The sequence below is a fragment of the Chlorocebus sabaeus genome, chromosome 24 (assembly GCF_047675955.1).
Source record: "Chlorocebus sabaeus isolate Y175 chromosome 24, mChlSab1.0.hap1, whole genome shotgun sequence".
Taxonomy (NCBI): domain Eukaryota; kingdom Metazoa; phylum Chordata; class Mammalia; order Primates; family Cercopithecidae; genus Chlorocebus; species Chlorocebus sabaeus.
The window spans coordinates 53,051,678-53,071,910 of record NC_132927.1 but is presented as its reverse complement, the minus strand read 5'-3'; the positions used below and the strand labels follow the sequence as shown (position 1 = coordinate 53,071,910).

Below are 20,233 nucleotides of genomic sequence, written 5' to 3'. Positions count from 1 at the left end.
CCTTGGCTAAAGTCACCCAGCTGGTTGTAGGGACTCTAATTTACTTCCTTACAACCAACTCGGATGCCTCATTTGTCCTTTTACCAGGCTTTGACAAGGCTGTGAGAGCACAGAGCTGAATGAGGGATCTTGGATTTCAAGTTACCCACTAGCCCCAGGACTCGCCAACTCAGACAGAAATGAGGTAAATATCCCACCATATTTATGAAGAGTTCATCTCTCTGTCAGCATTACGTACACGCAGAAAGGTGTAAACAATCGTAACAGCGCTGTTTGCATTGTTCAGAAACGAACACACCTGTATTACATCTCTTTTTAAGGAGGTTTTTGGGTGACTTTTGTTTAGAGGCAGAGTGGAATAATAGAAAAACAATCTGGGGTTTACTTTTAGGAGTCTCTCTCTCTTTCTTCTGTAAATGTAAGGTTTGGCAAAAAAGAAAAAATCACTAAATTTTTGTCCACCTTTAACATTATGTGAGTTTTAATGTGTTTGGATGCTTTGGAAGATTGGATTGCTAGAGTGCTGGTCAGGATCATTTCGGGATTTAATAAAATTGGGAGAGCTAGCGAATAAAGCAGGAAGCCTCCCATCTAGTGGCAAATGTGTATATTGCTCTTTTTCTCAGCCTCTTGGGCTGAGTTTTCAGAACCAGAGTCCTTTTCTTCTGGCCCCCACCTTCCTTAATTACAGGGGTTTTAATCGCGCCACAGTTAGACAATACTTAATTGTCTCAGCTACATTATAATAAGTGAAGGGAATACATTTGCGATTTGGCTGAACACAAGAGAGGGGAGGCCCCTTGCATTCATAGTTAATTGCTCCAAAACTCTGCCTGCGGCTTTGCCATGCCCTCATTCACACTTTGGGCTAAAATTATAAGGATCCACTAGATACTGTCTCTGCCTCCAGACTTCAGGCTGCAGGAAGGGGGACGCCAGCTGGAGATTTTTTCTGACAGCTTATTTTATTTATTTACTTATATTTGAGACGGAGTCTCCCTCTGTCACCCAGGCTGGAGTGCAGTGGCACGATCTCAGCTCACTGCAACCTCTACCTCCCGGGTTCAAGCGATTCTCCCTGCCTCAGTCTCCCAAGTAGCTGGGACTACAGGCACGTGCCACCACGCCCAGCTAATTTTTGTATTTTTAGTACAGATGGGGTTTCGTGATGTTGGCCAGGCTGGTCTTGAGCTCTTGACCTCGTGATCCGCCCTCCTCGGCCTCCCAAAATGCTGGGATTACAAGCATGATCCCCTGCGCCAAGGGGGATTGGTGGAGCTCTCCCTGCAACCCATTGATTCTTGGGTGTTTACCAGCGAGATGGGATGTAATAAATTATAGAACCCTGGGCAGAGGCTCTGGACATGGAGTGGGGCAGGGAGGGGAAGCGGCATTGTGGGCTGGGCTTCGATGGCAGAAGTGGCAGGGTGGCTGGGCGCAGTGGCTCACACCTGTAATCCCAGCACTTTGGGAGGCCAAGGCAGGCAGATCACCTGAGGTCAGGAGTTCGAGACCAGCCTGACCAACATGGTGAAACCTTGTCTTTACTAAAAACTTTGTCTTTCCTGGCTACTTGGGAGGCTGTGGCAGGAGAATCGCTTGAACCCGGGAGATGGAGGTTGCAGTGAGCTGAGATCGTGCCACTACACTCCAGCCTGGGCAACAGAGCAAGGCTCCATCTCAAAAAAAAAGAAAAAGAAAAAAAAAAGAAATGGCAGGGTGGTCTTGAGGCACCGCTGGAAGCGAGTGTGTGTAGTGACAGGGGAACCAATGTGGCATTCTGAGGGCTCTTCAAAGTGGCATCGCTTTCATGGTTCCCCACCCAGAGCCTTGTGGTAGTGAATCAGGGAGACAGAAAAATGTCAATAGACAGTCCAGTCCTGGCTGGCAAAGCGTACAGGAAGCTGCACAACATGACAGAGGCTTTGGCAGGGGACACATAAGAGTGGTAGCACCCAGTCTTGAGCCGAGTGGTAGCACGCAGCCTTGAGCCCAGGAACCAGTGTACAATGCTGTGTGCTCAGCCAAAACTCTTTCTTGAAAAATAAGAATAAAAGGCACACACCTCTTAGGGGAATAAAATAGAAATTGGTGAGTTATGAAATATAAAAGGCTGATAATTACTGGTCTGTTAACTAATTATTAATTTAAAATAATTGGCTGGGTGTGGTGGTTCATGCCTGTAATCCCAGCACTTTGGGAGGCCAAGGTGGACGGATCACCTGTAGCCAGGAGTTCAAGACCAGCTTGGCCAACTTGGCAAAACACCATCTCTATTGAAAATACAAAAAAAGTAGTCGGGCATGGTGGCATGTGCCTGTAATCCCAACTACTTGGGAGGCTAAGGCAGAAGAATCACTTGAACCCAGGAGGCAGAGATCTTGTGAGCCAAGATGGCGCCACTGCACTCTAGCCTGGGCAACAAAGCGAGACTTAGTCTCAAAATAAAATAAAATAAAATAAAAAAGTAATTATCGAACATTTCCCAGAGGCCAGGCCCTGTGCTGGGTGCTGGGGCTAAAGGTGGAAGGAACACAGTCCCTATCCTGGTGGAATTTACAGTCTAGAGATGAAGACACTGAACAAATAATTATACAGCCGTTCACTGCATAGCAATGTTTTGGTCAACCACAGCCTGCAGATACGACAGTGGTCTCATAAGACTGTAATGGAGCTGAATTACATAGCCTAGTGAGGTCATAGCTGTGGTAATATCATAGCTCAATGCATTACTCGCAGGTTTACGGTGATGCTGATGTAAACTAATCTACTGTGCTGCCAGGCTTATAAATGTCTAGCACATACAATTACATATAGTACATAATACTTAATAATAACAAATGACTATATAACTCCTTTATGTATTTACTATACTATACTTTTTGTTGTCATTTTAGAGTGTATTTCTTCTATTTACAAAATAAAAAAGTTAACTGTAAAACAGCCTCAGGCAGGTTCTTCTTCAGTAGGTATTCCAGAAGGCACTGTTATCATAGGAGATGACAGCTCCATGCGTATTATTGCCCCTAAAGACCTTCCAGTGGGACAAGATATGGAGGTAAAAGACAGTGATACTGGTGATCCTGACCCTAACATGTGTAATGTGTGTGTTCGTGTCTTCATTCTAAGAAAATGTTTTGTACAGATGTACAATGTGTTTGAGTTTTAAGCTAAGTGTTATTTCAAGAGTCAAAAAGTTAAAAAAAAAAATTAAAACTTTATATGGTAAAAAATATTGCAGTAAGCTGGGTTTAATTTATTATTATTATTATTATTATTTTGATACAGAGTTTTGCTCTTTTGCCCAGGCTGGAGTGAAACAGAGTGATTTCAGCTCACTACAACCTCCGCCCCCTGGGTTCAAGCGATTCTTCTGCCTCAGCTTCCCAAGTAGCTGTGATTATAGGCACCTGCCACCACGCCTGGCTAGTTTTTGTATTTTTAGTAGAGACGGGGTTTCACCATGTTGGCCAGGCTGGTCTCGAACTCCTGACCTCAGGTGATCCACCCACCTCAGCCTCCCAAAGTGCTGGGATTACAGGCATGAGCCACCACGCCTGGCTGAGGTTAATGTATTATTGAAGAAAGAAAATGTTTCTAAAAACAGATTTAGTGTAGCCTAAGTATACAGTGCATATAAAGCCTTCAGGAGTGCACAGTCATGTCTTAGGCCTTCGCACTCACCCACAGACTCACCCAGAGCAACTTCCAGGCCTGCAAGCTCCCTTCATAGTAAGTGCCCTATACAGATGAACCATTTTTTCTCTTTTATGCTGTGTTTTCATTGTACCTTTCCTATATGTAGATATGTTTAGATACACAAATGCCTACAGTATTCAGTACAGTAACATGCTGTACAGGTTTGTGGCCTACGAGCAATAGGACCATACAGCCGAGGTGTGTAGTAGGCTATAGGTTTGTGTGAGGGCACTCTGTGATGCTCACATGATGACAAAATTGCCTAACAACGTATTTCTCAGAACATCATCAAGTGATGCGTGATTATATCATATACATCTAGGGAGTCAATGACATTGGTGATCCATATGAGTTAGCAGGGAAGGGGTGCGTGTGTGTACCCATCCACATATGGTTGGGTGTTCTGGGCAGAAATAAAAGCAGGTGCCTAAGTGCTGAGACAGCAGGAGCAGGGTGTATCCAGGAAACACAAGAAGACCAGTTAGTTCTTCCTGAGACGGAGGGAGAGTGGATGAGATGAAGCTGGAGGGTCAGGAAAGGGCCAGTTCACAACCTTGTATAACCTACATCCTAGAAGGGTGGGAGGCAAGAAGAGGCACACGATCAGATTTGCATTTTGAGGCCAGGGGCAGTGATTCATACCTGTAATCCCAGCACTTTGGGAGGCTGAGCCGGGCAGATCATGTGAGGTGAGGTCAGGAGTTCGAGACCAGCCTGGCCAACATGGCAAAACCCCATCTCTACTAAAAATATAAAAATTAGCTGGGCATGGTGGTGAGTGCCTGTAGTCCCAGCTACTCGGGAGGCTGAGGCAGGATAATTGCTTGAACCTGGGAAAGGGAGGTTGCAGCGAGCTGAGATCTCACCGCTTCTTTCCAGCCTGGGCAACAGAGCGAGACTCTGTCTCAAAAAAAAAAAAAAGTTTGCGTTTGGAAATCTCACCCTGGTGGCAGTGTGCCGGACAGACTGCACAAGGGACAAAGAGGGGCCAGAGGAGACAAGGAGCAGCCAGTTAGAGAAGTGCTGACATAACTCCAGGGCAAGGCGGTGGCAGCCAGAGCTAGGGAGAGAGAGAAGTGATAAGCAGTGGAGAGGCTGGGCACGGTGGCTCCCGCCTGTAATCCCAGCACTTTGGGAGGCTCAGATGGGAGGATCTCTTGATACCAGGAGTTCGAGACTGGTCTAGGCAACATAGAGATCCCTATCTCTACAAAAAGTAAATAAACAAAAATTATCTGGGCATGGTGGTGCCTGTAGTTCCAGATACTTGTTTTTTGTTTGTTTGTTTTTCTGAGACAGAGTCTCGCTTTGTCGCCCCAGGCTGGAGGGCAGAGGTGCAATCTCAGCTCACTGCAACCTCTGCCTCTCAAGCTCAAGCAAGTCTCCCGAGTAGCTGAGATTACAGGCCTGTGCCACCACGCCCGGCTAATTTTTTGTATTTTTAGTAGAGACAGGGTTTCACCATGTTGGTCAGGCTGGTCTGAATTCCTGACCTCAAGTGATCTGCCCTCCTCGGCCTCCCGAGTGCTGGGATTACAGGCACGAGCCATGGTGCCTGGCCAGTCCCAGCTACCTGGGAGACTGAGGCAGGAGGATTGCTTGAGCCCGGGAGATGTTCAAAGCTGCAGTGAGCTGTGATGGTGCCTCTGCACTGCAGCCTGGGTGACAGAGCAAGACCTTGTCTCTTAAAAAAAAAAGAAAGAAAAAGAAAGAAGAAGGAAGGAAGGAAGGAAGGAAGGAAGGAAGGAAGGAAGGAAGGAAGGAAGGAAGGAAGGAAAGGGAAAGAAAGAAAGAAAAAGAAAGAAAGGAGGGATGGAGGGAGGGAGGAGAAAAGAAAACAAAAGGAAAGAAAAAAGAAAAGAAAAGAGAAAGAAAAGAAAAGGGAAGACAAGAAAAGGAAAGAAAAGAAAAGAAGAGAAAAAAGAGCGGAGAGAGCCTAGGGTTTTCAAGCCTGCCTAGTGACCCCAGCTCCAGGGTGTCTGCAAGGCTCCTGGAATGAAGGGCTGTCGGGACCTTGGTAACTGCCTGTGCATGGTGGCTGAGGGAGACAGGCTCCTTTGGTTCTGAGCAGTGCCTGAGAGAATCTTTTTTTTAATATCAAGAATAAGACAAGTTTGCCTGTTATCACTGCTAATATTGAACGTTTCTTGGAAGTTCTTATGAATGAAATAAGAAAAGAAATGAAATAATCTGTATGAATATTACCAAAGAAGGAAAAATCATATTTTCTTTTTCTGGTCTGGTAGAATTGAAAACCCAGTCTAATAGCAAATTAGTAGAATTAATAACGATTAAAATTAATAATAGAATTTTTAAAGTGGCTATATATAAGATAAATGTACAAAAATCAATAGCTTTTTTTTTCCATACTAACAAATGGAGAGACATTCCATACTCATGGATGAAATGACTTATTACAAAAATAGAAATCCTTCTGAAGTTAATATATAAATGTAATACCCTTCCAGTCAGAATCCCAGTGTGTATGTCTTTTTGTATGCTTAAATCAAGATGAAATGATTTTAATTTGGGAGGCCGAGGTGGGCAGATCACTTGAGGTCAGGAGTTTGAGGTCAGCCTGACCAATATGGTGAAACCCTGTCCCTACTAAAAATACAAAAATTAGCCAGGTGTGGTGGTGGGTCCCTGTAACCCCAGCTACTCAGGAGGCTGAGGCAGGAGAATCGCTTGAACCCGGGAGGTGGAGGTTGCAGTGAGCCAAGATCGTGCCACTGCACTCCAGCCTCGGTGACAGAGCGAGACTGTCTCAAAAAATAAATTAAAAAAAGACTTTAAGCACTCATCTTGTTGATTAGGTTGTTTAGATTTTGACATATATGCTTAATTTTTGTCCATTTGACCTGTCTCCTACTGAGAATGGTGTGTTTAATCCTCCCTATAGGTATTTTTCTCTATTTTTCTTTGCTTTCCCTCAAGCATCTGCTTTATATAAGTGTAATGTGTACTATCTCCACCGAAGGATAACCACTATCTTGACTTCTCATCTTGCAGATTAATAATTTGGGTGTTTTGTCTTTAAATAAATGGAATCACATAGCATGTATGCTTTTTGGTTCTGACTTATTTTATTCAGCGTAATTTTTGTAAGATTCATCCATATTGTTACATCTAGTTGTAGATTGTTCATTCTCAGTGCTGTATTGAATCCCATTGTGTTTATATACTACAATTTATTTATCCTGTCTACTGTTGATGGACTTGTGGGTAGTTTCAAGTTGTGGGCTATTACAGAGCTGCTATGGGAATTCTTGTGTGTATGCGTTGGTGCATATTTGTATGCATGTCTCCTGGGCATTAACCTAAGAGCGGAGTTGCTGGGTTGCAGGTGGCAATCAACTTTTGATGTCTCACTCTTAAATATGAACAGGCAGCCAAGGTCACCCAGCATCTGAGGAATGCCCTCTGCATAAAATAAAGACACAAGCAAACACACATTCAGCAAACAAACCAATGAATGTGAGTGCGCTTAGTCCCAGGGAGCCTCACCCTCTCCCTCACCTGATACTTGTGTTATTTTCCTCACGTGTCGCTATAAGAATAAACATTGTAGTGGCTCCAGTTGCCATAGCTGGACTCATAGATTGGATGTACAGTTGGATCATTGGACAGGTTTGTCTCATTTCTCCACTTCTTTTGAACCAGATGCTGGCCTACTTTTCCTTTTTGGCCTTGGTGTCATACATGGAGACTATTTCCTCAGCTTTGGTACACACTGTCCTGGTTACATCCATTACACCACATGCCACGAAGGCAGTGCTGGCTGCAGAGCCAAACGGGCTGGTTTCCCAGAGAAGGGACAACTGGGAGGTGGACTTGTTGGTTTTGGCCAAGATGATGTTACTTCTGGCTTCTCCAGTTGGATGTATGACCTAGAGGCCTGATTCATCAACAGAGAAGTCCAAATCTTGCTAGGAGGAAGAAGTATAGGGAAAATTATGTTATAAGCTGCATTTGGCCATAGGCTAGTTTGGACCTTGTTGGAGGTGATATTTACTGAGCACATGTTGTTGGAATTGATGCAGTTATAATAAAGCTGGTTCTTGTTCTTGACCATTAATTCCAGAGCTGTGTCCTGAATTAACAGACCCGTAGAGATTGTGCCACAGAACCGTTTTAATCTGGTGTAGTCTTTGTAAAAAGAATATTTAAGGACTATAGGGGAAGAATTGCTGCTTTTTCTTTTTTTTTTTTTTGAGATGGAGTCTTGCTCTGTCGCCCAGGCTGGAGTGCAATGGCACGATCTCGGCTCACTGCAACCTCCGCCTCCTGGGGTCAAGCAATTCTCTGCCTCAGCCTCCTGAGTAGCAGGGATTACAGGCATGTGCCACCACGCCTGGCTAATTTTTGTATTTTTAGTAGAGATGGAGTTTCACCATCTTGGCCAGGCTGGTGTTGAACTCCTGACCTCGTGATCCACCTGCCTCGGCCTCCCAAAGTGCCAGGATTACAGGCGTGAGCCACCACGCCCAGCCTCATGCTTTTTCAATACAGAACCTTTGGTCTGGTTCCAGGGAGGGGTCCTTCCCTCAACCTCCAACTTTGAAGGGATGATCTAGAGAACAAAAGCCTGGCTGAGGCTGGTGATTCCTTCATTGGCACAGGACCCAGAGGGCTGGGAAAGGAATGGATTAGGAGTCATAGACACAGTGCCCAGCTGGGGACATAGAGCTGGCCCGTGGTGAGTTCTAAAGGTTTGAGGAGGGAATGAGGGAAGGAAGGAAGCCAACCAGTGACCAGTCTATCTGGGGTGGAGAAAACTTTGAAAGGAAACTCTAAAACTTTACTTCTGGGGTGCATATTCCCTGAAGTCCCCTCACCTTGGGTTCTTGTATTAATCTGGCAGGGCTGCCGTAACACGATACCACAGACTGGATGACTTAAACAACAGAAATGTATTTACTCACAGTTCTGGAGGCTAGAAGTCCAAGATCGAGGTGTCAGCAGGTTTGGTTTCTTCCAAGGCCTCTGTCTTTGGCTTGTAGATGGCCTTTCCTCTGTGTATGAACATCCCTGGTGGCTCCCTTTCTTATGAGGACACCAGTCATACTGGAGTAGGGCCCACCACATGATCTCATTTAATCTTCATCACCTGTTTAAAGGCCCTACTTCCAAATTCAGTCACATTCTAAGGTACTGGGGATTAGGACTTTAGCGTATAAATGCGAGGGTGACACAATTCAGGCCATAACAGTCATCGGATGAGGAGATGATCTGACTAGGTGATCTGGCACACCCCAGAGGCCAGGATTCCTAGGTTGCTTGGGTTAAGGTGTTCATGGCCTTGAGTCATGGTCCTGGGGTTCAGGAACAAATCCACTGATAATGTGTGTTGTACAGGATCTAAGATTGGGGGAATGGAGGAAATAACCCACCAAGGAGGTTTCCTGCCCCACCTAAGTCAGATCTTGCCATGTGTTCTTCAGAATTGGACTTGGATTTATTGGAGGCCCAGATTCTATCACTGCCAGGTGAATGATAAACATGAGGATGAAATGGCATCTAGCTACCTTGCGTCACAGATTTCTCTGGACTGTGGGATGTTACCTCTTAGAAGTTTAATCTTGGCTTACTTCAATCCAAGTACATTCTCTGTCTTCTTTTTTTAAAGACAGTTAGGTTTAACACAAAAACAAATGTGGTTGTCTCAAAGACTAGAACCCAAAATTTGCTTTCATTTTAAAGATAAAACCTGAGTCTTCAAAAGAACAAAATTTGGTCAAAACCTCTAGAAACTCTGGGGATATGCTGTTATTCTCTTCTGTCAGAGGGAGTGCCTCTGTTTGAGACACACTGAGCTGGTCCCTGCAGCAGGTTTTTGCCCCAGCTGTGCCCGTTGCCCCACCTGCTCTTCCTCCAGGTCTTTACAAGGTGAGTCCTCATCACTCCATCTCCATTAAAATGTCCCTTCTTTCCTGACCACCCAGCAGTGTGGCTCCCCAGGTGTGCCCTTCCTCTTACTTCCTCAGTGGCATTTATCAGTGTCTGATATTTTCATGTGTATTCTTGATTGATTTGTCTTCTGTCTCCCTCTACCAGAAAGCAGGTTCCACCAGAGCAGCCAACCATCTCCCTCTTTCACTGCGGTATTTCAGCACCTAGAATAGCATGCAGAGTCAGGCACCCAGCAGGCATTCTCCAACGCTTTGTTGAGTGGATAAGTGAGCAAGTCATCCTGAGTAATCTGGGCCACTCCATTCATAAAGGTCTTCAATTTGCCAGGACATTGCATTCCCCAAGCGTTCTGAAATGTTGGCAGCTGCTTGTGTTGGCCTTGTGGGCTGGAATATAATTACCTCTATTAACTTTAAGAAGAAAACCACACATAGTATCTATAAATGTGGAAAGGAGAGAAGAGTGTATTTCTTATAAAGGGATACAGCAGGCTGGGAAGGGTGCCTCTGGACAAGACCAGAGACAGGCACTTCAAAGGAGGAAGAGTTGGGGTAGGAGTTTTATGCTGAACAGGTTGGCTAAACATACATATTCAACAGGTTACAGGAGGAGCTGTGAATATTCATGAGGTGATTCTGACGCATGTGCATTGAACAAACACGCGTGTAACATATGACGCACTTTGGGGTGGAGAATTAACATTTAAATGTATTACGATTAGGCCCTATACATCAAAAGGTCTTTTCAGGATCCAGAAACATGCAAGTGTGCAGTCTCTGTAAACTGGCCAGAACCAGTCCATGGTTGGTGGTCTTATCTGGAGAAAGTTACTGAAATCAATCTCTTGTCCAGTCAAAGCTGTAGTTATGGCTGGTGGAACAAGGGTCAGGTAGTCAGCCTCTGTGAGCTGGATGAACTGTAGTTGTTTTAATATTGCTTATCTCAAGGCCAGCGCTCTAGTTTAACTGCTAGAGAAAAAGAAAAACCTTGTGGCAGTTGGGACATAGTTTATTCTTTAAGTGTAGGAGTAGAACTCACTTTCTATTATGAGAACAGCAAGGGAGAAATTCACCGCCATGATCCAGTCACGTCCCACCAGGTCCATCCCCCAATTTTGGGGATTACAATTTGACATGGGGTTTGGGTGGGGACACAGAGTTTATTCTTGCCTGGCATGGCCTTAGGTTCTGTTTATAATTTGATATATTGTTGCCACAAAGAATCTGTTCTGTCAGTTTTGGAATCTCTATTTTAACATTAAGACCTGTCAGTTGTTGTGTCTAAACCACAAGAGGGAAGGGGGAATAACGAGGTGTGTCTGACCTTCTGTCCCGTCATGGCCAGGAAGTCAGTTTTAAGGTTTTAATGGGGTGCCCTTGGCCACAAGGGGATCCATTCAGTCAGTGGGGGGCTTAGGATTTCAAATTTACACCCCAAAGGATAAGGCAGATTCCAGTTTCTAAAGGCTCATAAAATGGAAAGAGCCCTTTCCTTATTCAGCTCTACTGCTGTGTTAGTCCATTCTCACACTGCTATCAAGAACTACCTGTGACTAGGTAATGTATAAAGAGAAGAGGTTTAATTGACTCACAGTTCCACAGGCCGTACAGGAAGTATGGCTGGGGAGGCTTTAGGAAACATACAATCATGGTGGAAGGTAATGGGGAAGCAGACATGGCCTTCATATGGCTGGCAGGAGAGACAGAGAGCAAAGGTGGAAGTGCTACACACTTTTATACAACCAGATCTTGTGAGAACTCACTCTCAATCATGAGAACAGCAAAGGAGAAATTCATCCCCATGATCCAATCACCTCCCACCAGGTCCATCCCCCAATTTTGGGGATTACAATTTGACATGGGATTTGGGTGGGGACACAGAGCCAAACCATATTAATTGCTTTTCTTCAGTTTCTGCCATTCTGGTCCTTGTGGTCCAAGAAATACACCCGAGAGGTGGGCTAATGGGAGAAGGCCCAAGATCAGTCACAGGGGCTGAATTTCGCTTCCTGTCTACTCCCTTCTCTGTGTACCTCCACAGATCACGCCCCATATCCTGTGAACCCAGCAGCTGCTTCATACTGCCCTGCGTGAGAAGGGAAGGGAACACCAAGGGCACACTTGAGTGGGTTCCCCAGTCCCTGCCATGACATGGGATCTTAGGGAGCAGAGGGACCTGCACTCAGCCCATCAAATCCCTTGCCTCTGCATTTAGGAAATCCAAGGGCCTTCACACTGCCAGCTGGGGGCATACATCTCAGTCTAATTCTCAAATATGAATGGTATACAGAGCACTGTACAGGGTATTGTGGGTAGGTGGGAGCCTCAAAGATGAACAGTCTCAGAGTAAGTACGAGGAAAGCCCCATGCATAAGTGACTGTAACGCAAGAAAGGATACATGAAAGCAAGTTGTGAAAACAGTTATTCTTTTAAGGCCTTCTGAAGAGACCAGTGAAAGAAGAGATCTTTATGCAGACTTAGGGTAGTGACAGGGAGGTGATCTCTGGATGGGGCACCCGCATCCTAGCAGACACCAGACCCGCTCTGACTTTGGAGAAGTCATCTCTCCTATCTTGGCCTAACTGGGGGGAAAGAAACACTAGATCCCTAACCTACCTTTTGTACCCCCCAAAATGTGTGAAAATTCTAGAAGAAATCGAGAAGTGGGGGAAGCTTTCTCAGTAGGGCATAAACCCCAAATAAAGGAGATTGATAGTATATGACTCATAAAAAATTGTAAACATCACTGTGGGAAAAAAATATCATACATAGTCCAAAGACCAAGGGCCACCTGGGAAAATACATCTGCAGCATATACACTGGGCGAAGATGTCATTTCTTTCTGTTACAAACAACATATACACATCATCTTCGATGGGACTCATTTTCCCATCTGTATGAACATCTTGGTGAATGCTTAGTGACCAGCGTTCACCAAGAGACCAGCCTTCATGGACATTGCCCACTCTTTGAGGCTCCTTGGGAGTGCATATGGCTTCGGCATGGCTGGGAAGAGCAGAGATCTCTTACAGGTCTCTGGGGAGCAGCACGCTGCCTGGCTGCCTGCCAGCTGACCCCAGCCACCGGATTGTACCTAATCCAGTCTGGTTTCTGAGGATAAGGGGTGTGGCGTAGTACGGAGCAAGATCGGGACTGTGCCTGCTGACTCTCTGACCTGCACCCCATGTTCAAGGCCCCTGAAGACCATTTTCTAGTTGAGCCTAAAGCTGAAGAAAATTGAGTTTGTTGAGCTCCAGGCACAAGGCACAGTTCTCTCCACTTACTGAGCACCTCGTGTGTGTCAGACACTGCGTTGGGTGCTGAAAGGTTTCCAGCCGCAGGGAGCTGAACGCCCTGACAGGAGACTGACGCTCGAGTCACGCCCAAACTTCCTACCTGGGTGACCAGCTCGTTCGTTTCCCCAGGGCTTTGCTACCTTCCAGGAAACCCCACAGTCCCAGACAAACCAGGATAATCGGTCACCCTAAGCCTGACTGAGCCTCTGTCTCACCTGAACAGCTTTGAAAAGTGACAGACTCTGGACCTTACCCCAAGAGCTTCTGGTTCCTACATCTGAGCAGGCCCCACAGGTCACCCTGAGGCTAAAAGGGTTTGGGAGCTACTGATGTGGACACATTTAAGACACACATGGGAAGTACTTCAAGGCACATAATGGGATGGTTTTGTGATGGAATACAGGTCTGCTTGCAAAGCCCAATAACAAGGGTGAGGAAAGAAAGTGACTTTATTTATCAAAACTAGCAAAGGGGAAATGACCAGATTCATATCCAAAGTAACCACTTTGAACATCTGGGGAGAAGGCAAGAGCTTAAAAAGGGAAACCTGATCTGGGAGGCAGGCGGGACCGGTGTTGAGTACAAGGTCTGTGTGTCTTGTCTCGGTGGCTGTCTTGGGTCTCGGTCCACCTGGAACATGGGCTGGCATCATCTCAACAATGGCTGGGTTGTTGAGTAGCTGCCTGGAGGTAATTGCTGGAGTGTTGCAGCTGGGTCTCCAGGCTTGGTCTGTCTGTCTCAAGATTAACTCCTGGAACTTCTAAGTAAGCACGTAATTAGATACTAGCATACAGTTAGATAAATGTGAAGAGTATATGGTGGGAAAGGGAGAGGCATGGAGTCTAATTTAAGGTTAAGGGAAAATGCTTCTACCATTTGCTTCAAGGTGATGTCTCGAGACTAGGGAAGAAAGAAGAAAGACAAATGGGGAAAAAGGTTTTAAAATGCATTTTGAAGTGAAGCTGCCCAGCTACAATGTGAGAAGCCTTAAATCCCAGGTCGGCTGCTCTAGCTGTGTGCCCTTGGGCCAGGCATGTAACTTCTCTGGGCCTCAATCTCCTCATTCATAAATGGATTAACAGTGGGACTGATCTCTTAGGGCTGTGGATTCAATGAGCTAATATATGAAAGGGCTCAGCCGAGTTCCTGGTGTGTGGGAAGTACTCAGAGACTTCACCTGCTCCCTTTACAAGAATCCACGTAGGTCTGATGTGCTTTGGGAGCGCAGGGAAGGGAGTGCACAAACTTGCCAGGGAGATCCAGGCATTAAGGCATTTAAGACGGGACATGAATAAGAGTTCCTGAGGCAGCAAAAGGGGAAGGGCGTGTATAAGGGTGTGAAGATTGTCCAGGGCTGACCCTATGACACTGAGCAGAGGTGAGCAGGGAAGAAACCCTGAGGAGGGGAACTGGGACCGGGCCTTGTCTCTGGGCCTTGAATGCTAAGGAAAGGCTGGCACGTGGGGAGACATCAAAGGTTATCATCAAGGAGAAATGGGATCAGATTTATGATTCAGACAGATCATGTTGGTGTGTGGGGGAGGACAAGTGAAGGGCTGCTGGAATGTTCCAGGTGAGATATAATGAGGGTGTGAGCTCACTCTGGGCAGTGTGGCTGAAAGAGGGATGAAGGTGTCATCTCGCCATCCAGCCCAGCACAGGCAGATGACCCAGAGCACTGCCTCCCCAGCCTGGTCACACAGAGTGGCTGTCTCGCTGCCACCAGTGCCCCATGGCTCTGCAGGCTGGGCTTGGCCGGCCTTCCACCCCCTCCCTTGGTGCTCACCCTGCATCCACTGCGAGGCTGTTCTCACCTCTTCATCTGATCTGATGGCCCAGCTCTAAGCGCACCTGTGGGGAATGGAGACTTCCCTGGTTTTCATCCAGAGATGAGGGAGAAGGTCTGCGTTGCACACCTCATGGTAAAATTCCTAGAATCCCCTTCAAACCTCGTCATTCCTTCCTCAGTTTCTCTTCAGGTGCCAGGCACCCATTTCCTCTATTTCCCTCTTTCTGCCTTTGTGGCTTTAAAAATCTTTCTTCATGCCCTGAGCGATTAAAGCTCTCAGCTTTGGGACCCAACTTGTTAGATCAAAAGCCCAATTGTTCGTCGGCCCTGTCACTTTAGAATGCAGGTTAGGGACTATCTTTGTACACTCAGACACATATATAGGACACAATTTACCAAAGCACCAAAAAGCAAATGAACAGCATTAGTGACAGCAAACCCCACAGGCTCTCCCAGGGCAGGGCTGCAGAGTAGGGCCCGACTGAGGTACATCAGTGTGTGCACCCAGTGGGGTTCCGCACGCCGACGTGCAGGGCCTTCCTTCTCACATGGGATGGCTTTTCCAGAAATGCATCAATTTAAAGGGAAGGGGAAACTTGCGTGTGTTTCTGGGAATTGGCTTTTATTTTATTTTTAAAAATAGAGACAGGGTCTCCCTGTGTTGCCCAGGCTGGTCTTGAGCTCCTGGGGTCAAGGGATCCTCCTACCTCAGCTTCCCAACGTGCTAGGATTACAAGGATTACAGGCATGAGCCACCGTGCCTGGCCGGAACTGATTTTTGTTTTGTTTTGTTTTATGTGGAGTCTCATTCTGTTGCCCAGGCTGGAATGTAGTGGTGCAATCTCAGCTCACTCACTACAACCTCTGCCTCCAGAGTAGCTGGGACTACAGGCACGTGCCACCACGCCCAGCTAATTTTTGTATTTTTACTAGAGATGGGGTTTCACCATGTTGGCCAGGCTTGTTTCAGACTCCTGACCTCAAGTGATCCACCTGCCTCAGCCTCCCAAAGTGCTGAGATTACAAACATGAGCCACCGCGCCTAGCTGGAGCTGGTTTTTTAAAACTGATTTTTAGACCTTGTAAATCCTGGGAATGAAGCACATTCACAGCCCCTACAAGAAAGAAGGGGAGAGAGAGAGAGAGAGAGAGAGAGAGAGAGAGAGAGAGAGAGAGAGAGAGAGAGATTATAAAATGGAGGTGGCGGCCAGTCTAAAGAACCATTTGCAGTTGTTTTGTTTCAGGTTTGTGAGGCTGAATTGGGATACCAGGAGTATGCGCCTGCCCCTGCACCAGGAGTGCTGAGCCCCCACCCTGCCCCTCCAACCCCTGCCAGGCCCCTGCCTCAGGCACAGAAGCAATTCCTGGAAGCAAAGCAGAAACTCGTCCACGTAAAAAAAATAACATTTGGGACTCATCCGTTTGCAGGGATATTTTCCTTTTGAAAAACTCTAAATCCTCATAAACAGAATTAAAAGACAAATGGCAAACAAGAAAAAGCTGTCTGCACAAATATGACAAAATGGTTATCAATCCATGAGGGCAACACTAAAATTGAATGGGGCAAAGCAGCAGCGGACTATAATTTATAGAAGAAATAAAAATGCCACTCAGCCACACAAAAGATTCACCCTCTCTAGTAATCAGAGAAATACATCTTAAAATAAGACATGTTTTTTATCCATCAAATTGACAAATGTTTATAAATAAAACGTAGTATGTACAGTGACAAAAGTACTCGGACAATTTTGTCAGAATGTGAACTGGTATTATCTTTCTGGAAAGACACTTGTCAATATTTATCTACCTAGAGCTTTTAATTTTATTTATTTATTTTAGAGACAGGGTCTCTGTCACTCAAGCTGGAGTGCAGTGGTGCAATCATGTAAACTCAAACACCTGAGCTCAAGAGATCCTCTTGCCTCAGCCTCCCAGGTAGCCAGGACTACAGGTAGGTACCACCATGCCTGGCTAATTTTTGTACGGACAAGGTCTTGCTATGTTGCGCAGGCTGATCTCAAACTCCTGGCCTCAAGTGATCCTTTCGTCTGGGCCTCTTGAGTAGCTGGGATTACAGGATTTTGCCACCACAGCCAGCCTTATCTAGAGCTTTTTAAAGGGTCTCCACATTAGCCTAATAACTCCATGTCTCAGAATCTTTCCTAAGGAAGCAATTAGCCACTCAAGTGAGGTTGTTCATCATGGGATTGTCTATGACAGCAAAAAATCAAAAGTAGGGCCAGGCGTGGTGGCTCACGCCTGGAATCCTGGCACTTGGGAGGCTGAGGCGGGTGGATCACCTGAGGCCAGGAGTTCGAGACCTAGCCTGGCCAACATGGTAAAACCCCATCTCTACTAAAAATACAAAAATCAGGCGGGCATGGTGGCATGCGCCTGTAATCCCAGCTACTTAGGAGGCTGAGGCAGGAGAATCGCTTAAACCTGGGAGGCAGAGGTTGCAGTGAGCCAAGATGGCGTTTCCAGCTGGGCAACAAGAACGAAACTCTATCACACACACACATACACACACACACACAAAGAAACAGGGTCTTATAGATGTGATTAAATTAAGATTCTTGTGATGGGAAGATTATCCTAGATTATTTGGGTGGGCCCTAAATGCCTCAAAGAGGGAGTTGACACAGACAGAGGAGGAGGCGGCAATGTGAGCACAGAGGAAGAGATTGGAGCGATGTGGCCAGAAGCCGAAGATGCAGGCACCCCCAGAAGCTGGAAGAGGCACTGGACGGATTCTCTCCTCCAGCCTCTGGAGAACGCTCGCCCTGCTCACACCTTGAATTTGGCCCAGTGATAGGGATTTCAGACTCAAGGCCTCCAGGACTGTGCGAGAAGAGATGACTGTTGTTTTTTGTTTGTTTTGTTTTGTTTTTTAGACGAAGTCTTGATCTTGTCCCCCAGGCTGGAGTGCAATGGCGGGATCTCAGCTCACTGCAACCTCCGCCTCCCAGGTTCAAGCGATTCTGCTTCGGCTCCCCGAGTAGCTGGGATTACAGGCATGCACCACCACGCCCAGCTAATTTTTATATTTTTAGTAGAAACGGGGTTTCACCATGTTGCCCAGGCTGGTCTAGAATTCCTGACCTCAGGTGATCCACCCGCCTCGGCCTCCCGAAGTGCTGGGATTACAGGCGTGAGCCACCGCACCCCGCCAGATGACTGCTGTTTTAAGTCACCAAGCTGTGGTAATTTGTGAAGACAGACACAGGAAATAAACACCCCCTCCAAATTCGGTGAATTTGGAGCACGTGCTAAGAATCCCTGAAGGGAGCTGACATCTGACATGCTCTGGTAGTAAGGCCAGTGTCCGACCTTCCTCCTTCCTGCAGGCTCCTGCCTCCGCTTCTCTCTGCTGCCCTCGATGAGACTCCACGATGAGGTGTAAAGATGAAGACGTGTCTACACCGGGAAGGAGGGGATGGTAGGGAGGAGGGTAGGAAGCACACATCTCCATGTTTGTATCAGCTCTGCAACTGAGAAGTGAGTTCTCTTTTTTCCCTTGTATCCACACATACACATTCAGGGAAATATTCTGATTGGTCTTCTTGGGTCTGTTGCACAACTCTTGGGCCAATCAGTGTGGCCAGGGCTAGGGCCCAGCACTGTGATTGGCAGCCCCAACAGAATCCCATGGACTCTGAGAAGGACAGTGCCACCAAAAGAGCAGAAGAAAGGGATGTTGGGCAAAGCAGCTGAAATAGCGAAAATCTGTATTTGATCTACAAACAGAACACTGGGCTGGGTGCGGTGGCTCACACCTGTAATCCCAGCACTTTGGAAGGCTGAGGCAGGTAGATCACCTGAGGTCAGGAGTTCAAGACCAGCCTGGCCAACATGACGTCTCTACTAAAAATACAAAAATTAGCCGGGTGTGATGCGCGCCTGTAATCCCAGCTACTCGGGAGGCTTAGGCAAGAAGATCGCTTGAACCTGGGAGGCAAAGGTTGCAGTGAGCCGAGATCACTGCCACTGCACTCCAGCTTGAGTGACAGAGCAAGACTCCGTCTCAAAAAAATAAAATAAAAATAAAATAAAATGAAGAAAAAAGAACACTAGTCTTTCATAAGCTTTCCCAGAATCCCTCTCTGAGTTTTCAAATCATAGCCAGGATCATAGATTGTTAGAATGTGAAGTAATAGAAAAGGTCATCTGGTTCAATCCCCTCATTTTACTAGGAAACCGAGGCCCAAGGCAGGACAGTAACTTTCCCCAAGGTCACACAGCTAGTAAGCTATAGAGCTGGGGCAGCATCTAGTTCCAATTCATGGCCAAGTGCTCTTTCAGCTTCTCTGTCCCTGTCAGCAGTTAGCACGCTACCTACCCTCAGCACCTACTACCTTGAATAGGGCCCAGGGTTTGGACTGGGGAGGATGGCTGGCTTCTGTATTCCCAGAACAGGCTAAGCCTCCTCCTCTTCTGACCTCCTCTACTCCAGCCCAGCAGGCTGGGACACAGATACTCTGGAAGGGCTGGAAGGACTGGTTCTCCTGGGGACATCCTCCACTTCGAGTACCTGCTGAAGCAGGCCCTGGCCACCAGCATGCAGCTCAGCCTCCTCGCCAGGCCCCTCAACTCCAAGGCTGGAGGGCTACTGGCAGCTTCAAATTAGTTCCCAAGCACAAGATGAAAATCCAGTCTAGGAGGATGGCCCCTGTCCCCGGACAGCCCCCAGGAGAACTAATGAGGCCAGGGGAAAGTGCCCCAAGAAACCAGGTGAGGCAAAGAAGGATCCTCCCAACTTGAGCAAGGTGAAAAAGGCAGCCAAGAAGCCAGCAGAGGTGCAGAAATCTCCTCCCAAATTAGGTACGGCCAGGGAGAAGACCCCCCCAAGCAAGGCAGTGAGGCTGAGGACACCAAGGCAAAGCTGGGCAAGGCACCCCACAAAGCCAAAGCCATGTAGGCCTCTTCCTGTGCCAATGGGCTCAGCAGGAAGTCAAAGGCCAAAGGCAGCAGGAGCAGCTAAGGAGACGCTGAGGCCCACAGGAAAATCAAAGCTGGGAGTAAGAGTTCAAAACTCATGGCCAGCAAGGTCAAGAACGGCGCTGCTTCCCCCACCAAAAAGAAGATGGTGGCCAAGGCCGAGGCCCCAAAAGGGGCAGCTGCTCAGGGTGCTGGGCAGGGGCCAAACACCAAGGCAGCTTCTCCTGCTGGGGGCAGTGGGTCCAAGGTGGTGCCTGCACACCTGACCAGCAAGACAGAAGCCTCCAAGGGCCTGAGAAAGCCTGGGCTGTCCATCAAGGCCTCATGATCTGAAGTGTTCAGAGGACTGAGGCCTTGCTCCGGGGTGGAAATGGAGAAAGATTGAGCCTCTGCCCTAGTTTTTATTCCCCAACAAGCCCACGACTCTATTCGTTTAATTGTAAGCTATTTATCAATAAAGACTTTTGGTTTTTTTCCCAACCTCTGCCCCCAAAAAGAAGCCCAGGGCAGGAGAGTAGCTTTCCCCCAAGGTCACACAGCTAGTAAGCTACAGAATTGGGGCAGGATCTAATTCTGATTCGTGGCCCAGTGCACTTTC

At 47.0% G+C, this 20,233-nt stretch overlaps 1 pseudogene; it reads left to right on the top strand.

Moving 5' to 3' along the window:
• Nucleotides 1–18,089: 18,089 nt before the first annotated feature.
• LOC103229910 (histone H1.8 pseudogene) lies at nt 18,090–20,020 on the top strand (annotated as a pseudogene).
• Nucleotides 20,021–20,233: the final 213 nt, after the last annotated feature.